At 33.6% G+C, this 5149-nt stretch overlaps 1 long non-coding RNA gene across 1 annotated transcript; it reads right to left on the bottom strand.

Annotated features, from left to right (window-relative positions):
• Positions 1–1043: 1043 nt before the first annotated feature.
• Positions 1044–2669, bottom strand: LOC107809905 (uncharacterized). The gene is made up of 3 exons (XR_001653516.1): positions 2587–2669; positions 2442–2509; positions 1044–1373 (listed from the first exon to the last, which is right to left on the bottom strand). It is a non-coding gene; the product is annotated as an uncharacterized LOC107809905 (long non-coding RNA).
• Between the last annotated feature and the right edge of the window lie 2480 nt (positions 2670–5149).

The following is a 5149-nucleotide window of genomic DNA, read 5'->3' as shown; positions in this document are numbered from 1 at the left end:
GTAGTGAACAAGCTATACGTACTATCCCAGTATTTTTTTAATATACGAGTGTAAGTTCTTGAAAGTTACTTTGGCATTAGATTTCTAGCTATCACATCCTAATTCCTATATATAGTGAAGTTTACATCTAGTTGGCAATTCTTTATTCATTTTACTCACTAGCTAACAATATGCATACGTTGGAGGCACGTGTTAGTCATGTAGTGTAGTTCAATATATTTTGTAATGGACGTAAATATCAGTATTACAATATCAATGCTTGAAATACCCCATTAGTAATATATGCTAAAAACTACGACTATGGTCTAAGGGAGTTGGGGTCTAGTCTTTCTGATTTCTGTGTTTCTGCAAATCTGCATGCATCATATAACATCCATAAATATTTACTTACTCTGCTTACAAAGTCTAGGGAATAATGAGAGTCGGTAAAACGAAGAAGGGTTCAATTTCCAATAACGTCTCTCTCTTTCTCTCCACCTCACTCCATTAATATATGAGTGATGAGTACTAATGACAGAATTTTGGATTTCCCATATATGTGATGGTGCACTGTATGCCCCACTAACCTGCTCTTTTGACCCTCATCAAGCCAAAGGGTCCTCCTTTGTTATAATCCAAAAATTTCTTATGCCAAACATATATAGAAGTTCGATCAAACGCACCATAAAATAAATTTTATATTTTATTTGAAAATTATTATCCCTTATTCTTGTAACCAAACAACCTCTAAGCGTTTATACTTGTTCAGCCAAAGAAAATAGTAGAGTTAGTAACCTTAGTTGTCTTGGTGATATCATTTATGTTCGTACCGCTTCTCATGAAACAGATTCAACATCCAATAAGTCTTTGACTAGGGAAGGGGAGAATTCCCCCTATTGCTGGCAGGCTATCCCAACCCGTGGGCGTTGTGGGAACGAGCTTCCAAGTCAGATTTGTGTCACGCCCCGAAATTAGGGTGGGACTTGATGGTGCTCTACCTTATACGTCGAGCAAGTCATGTTATTTAACCATACATGCTAATAAGGTTATTTAAACATACCAAGTACGAATAAACTCTTATATTAAAACTGTCTGAAAAATAACTAATGAACATTTAGCAAACTAATGTCTGAAAATCTAACTCATCAATGACAGTTATGAGCCTCTAAAGACTAAGACTAAAGCAATGTCTTCGAAGCATTCCTCTCAATTAATAAAGTATCTAAATAACTAAAAGTTTGAAGATAATCGAGTACTGCTAGCGGGAATCAACAAAGTCTATCTACCGGATCCATGGAAAGTCTGAAATCTAGCCATGAGCTTCATCACCTACAGGCTCAACACCTTCCATACGATGTAGTACGCCCCAACAGGCTAAGTATCTCCAAAAGTACCTAACAAGTATTTTTTATCACACCCTAAATGGAAGATAAGACTTTGAACTAAACAGTTACAATAAGATTGCAATAAGCATAACTTGCAATTAAATAAATTAACACTGTAATTTAAAAATTGAACTGAAACATGAAATTTGAGTCAAGTTCTGATAATTTGATATAGTTGAATTTTTTTATTCTGAAAATTTTATCTAACATGCAATAGTACGTGCTAGCGAGTGTGAGAAGGACTGGCCAAATCTTTGCCCCTGGCGACTTTTTAACTCAAAAAAGTTGATCACTTCTTCCAAATATATAAATCTGAACAAACAATGGAACTTGCATGTGTGAGGATGGCTGGCCCATTCCCTGACCCTTGGCGGCTTTTACGCTTGGGGGGATCGGCCACTTCTCCCAAACAAATAAATCTGAAGACATGGAGTACCTACAAGTATAGGGTACCTAATCGCGGCCACTATAGGTCTGACACTTAGGGAGGTTGGCTATTTCTCCCAAAACGTATGTGATCGTATAACCTGAGCTGAATCAGAATTAAATACAGCAAGCAATGTCATAACATCAATCAAATCAAACAAGAAATTCAATTACTTTTGATATTCCGAGCTAACTGAGTCATCAAACAAGACAATTCAATTTCTATAAAATAATCTGTATCATGAAGTAATAATAGAGTCTAACATTTAAGCAATCAAGAGTTGTTCAAACAACTGTCTAATATTTATAGTTAAGGACGTTTAAGCGCTTCCTTAATTATCAAATAATTTTCTTAGTACGCATTTTCTTTTCTGACCTTGGACTTAGGGAATCATAAACGCAGTTTACCTTATCAACTAGCAAGAATCTCCTCTCAACGTACATGTGTATTCAATCTTCTCGAAAGTCTACGATAAGTAGTTAAAACCGTTAACGCAATTATAATTTCAATCTATTCTCCTAAATTTAGGTATTTCTCCGCCATAAGTGGTTTAGATCGATTCTAACCATGAACTTTGTTATTCTTATGAACTAAAGATCGTTATACACTATAAATTTTCTAACTTTAATAGCAGAGAGCAAAAGAATTACCTTGAATGATATCTCCACAAATCCTAAATTTCGGATCTTGAAGAACTCTTTGATTCTTGGGTGGAAACCTAGGTTTTAGAATTTAAAAGGTATTAAACAACGTTAATCTCTTATTTTTAACTTGAATTTATGGTAGGGATCTTACCTTAGGTGGATTGAGGAAGCCCTAGGTAGTTCTTGCTATCAAAAATCATCTTTAAAATGCTGTAGAAATAACTAGGTTTTTTTCTCGCCTAGAAGTGCCCTTTTATTTTATGCGTTTCAAAGTCATACATGTCGAAATTTAGCCTACCGCATCGCCCGGGGGCGCCGTGACAAGGGAGATGTTTAGAGACTCGATTGTTATCATATTTGTCCCAAAGTTAGCTAGTCGTTTTCCCCAGGGCGTCCCATCTGGGCAATTCTCTCTGGAATCAGATTTCTGCTCTACTACCTTTCAGTAAAAAGGTCATAATTTCGTGTAGGAATGTCGAAATAACGAACAATTTGAAGTTTTGAAAACTAGACTCATAGAATTTTTATTTAATATATAGGTCATACCTCAATCTATTACACATTCAAAGATATGTTTGTTTGAAATTAGAACATATGCGACTAAGATCCTTTCTTCTCTTAAATATTTCCAATTTATCCCAAACTATTTCTCCTCCCTTATGGACATCCATATAACTTCCGCATCATAATATTTAGATATTACAAACCCTCAAATCTTTCCAAACACCCGTATGTCCAAGTAAGAGCTTGAACAAGGACGTAATAGATAGTGAATTACACTCTGGCCGGAATCGGCATAGAATAAAGGGATGGCCCTAATAACTTGTTTTGGTTGATTTTATTAGTACAAGTTCGTTATGCCACTACTAGAAATTCGGCAAAAATCGATCAAGGTCGGTTTCTTGATAACAAATTTACAATACAAAAGGAGGAAATTGTAAATGATCATATCTTGAAAATCACAGGCCTTTTGATTGAGAAGTCACAGATTAATATAGGAACATCTCAAATCACTGTGTCAATTAAGCACACCCAAAATGGTAAACCGAACATTTTAGCATTGATAAAAGGAGCATCAGCCCCATTATGCAAAAGTCCTTGGTTCCTTCATTAAAATGGACAAAAATCTAATTGTACTCCTATAAATTATGCCTTTACTAGTTTTCTGCTGATTTTCTTTTTTAATTCTGTCGTTATGGCTTTAAATTTTATTTTCCTTATCCGACCATAGAAGTTGGCCTTAACCAGATAGTTGGTATTGGTCAATAGGAAGTACAAGAACCTTAGCCTAACTTGTCAATTTTAGTTTTCTTCTTTCAGATAATTTTTTCAGACCCACCCGATAAGAATTGCATAACAAACATTTTAAGTTATTCTTAGCACTTTTTTTTTAATTCGGAGTTGGGTGTCCTCTTTAGGCCTCGACTAATTCGTATTTGTGGCGTGCAAGGCATATAAACAGGGGCGTATGCACTCTTAGCGAAGCGGTGTCTCGTCGAATTTTTTTACTAAATATATGTATTAATGTTGTGAGGAAACAGATAAGTAGGAAAAAATACAACTTGACATAAATTGTCTCTTGGTGCATTATATGCTTGATTTTGCTCTAAAAGGTCAAAGTTTCGAACCTCAACTAGCATATTGTTTTGCAAATATTTGAAAGTGTTTGTATAGTTAAAAATTGTGATGAAGTAGAATTGAACTCAGGACCTTTTCTAATTTGAAACTCAACAAAATTGATAAACTAAGAATATTTCTTGTCTAGAAGTATGATAATTGAAGTTATTACTCTTGTACTTCTATAAATTTTGACACCGCTTACAAAATTCATGCGTATGCCCCTGCTTATAAATGTTTTCGATTTGTTCGAACTCAAGAGTTCTAGTTAAGGATAAAGATATTTTATACATCCTACTACATTTTTTGTGGTGATTTTTTATCACTAATTGTGATCAAGAATACTGTAATAGTCCCCAACTTGAACCACTGGGATTAGGTGAATGATACTGACGTTTTGACTTTTAAAAAGTTGCTTTATATATGTTGAAGATTCTAATGACCGTTTAGTCATAGATTTTGTTAGATTTTTCTCAATTTTGTTTTGGCAAATACATGTTTGTTCATAAATTTTATCCATATTTTTCTGATTTTGGCCCAAAATTTTATTATTACATTTTTTAAAAATTTTAAAAATTGTCCCAAAGTTTTGTATTTTTTAAAAGAGCCCACCACTTATTATTTTGTAACAATGTTACTTCGCCTTCTCGATAATCTGATAGTGTATTATGTAATTCATTATAAAAATAATAAGTTTATACTAATTTATTTATGTTCAGGACTATGGTTTGTGATAATGATAATGAATGTTATTGATGAAGGTATTGTTGGGTATTTGTGATAGTTTTTAGAACTTGTGGGTATAAGTCATATTTCATGTTATTTTCATTAAAAAGTGACACGTGTTTTGAAAAACTTATGTCCAAACACATTTTCAATTTCAAACCAAACTTCACCCAAAATATATTTTTCAAAATAAATTTGGGAATCTATGACCTAACGCTAGCTAAAAGGTTTGACAAAATATTATTAAAATAAGACCCATATCTTTATCCCTCCTTAGGAGATCAATTTGGAGTTGGAGGATGTTAATATTAAGGGTGTGTTTGGTATGAAGGAAAATACTTTTTGGAAAATATTTTTCAATTTTCTCACGT

This window comes from Nicotiana tabacum, chromosome 2 (assembly GCF_000715075.1).
Source record: "Nicotiana tabacum cultivar K326 chromosome 2, ASM71507v2, whole genome shotgun sequence".
Taxonomy (NCBI): Eukaryota; Viridiplantae; Streptophyta; class Magnoliopsida; order Solanales; family Solanaceae; genus Nicotiana; species Nicotiana tabacum.
Note: the sequence above shows the minus strand (reverse complement) of the source record. Positions and strands in the feature narration are given on the sequence as shown.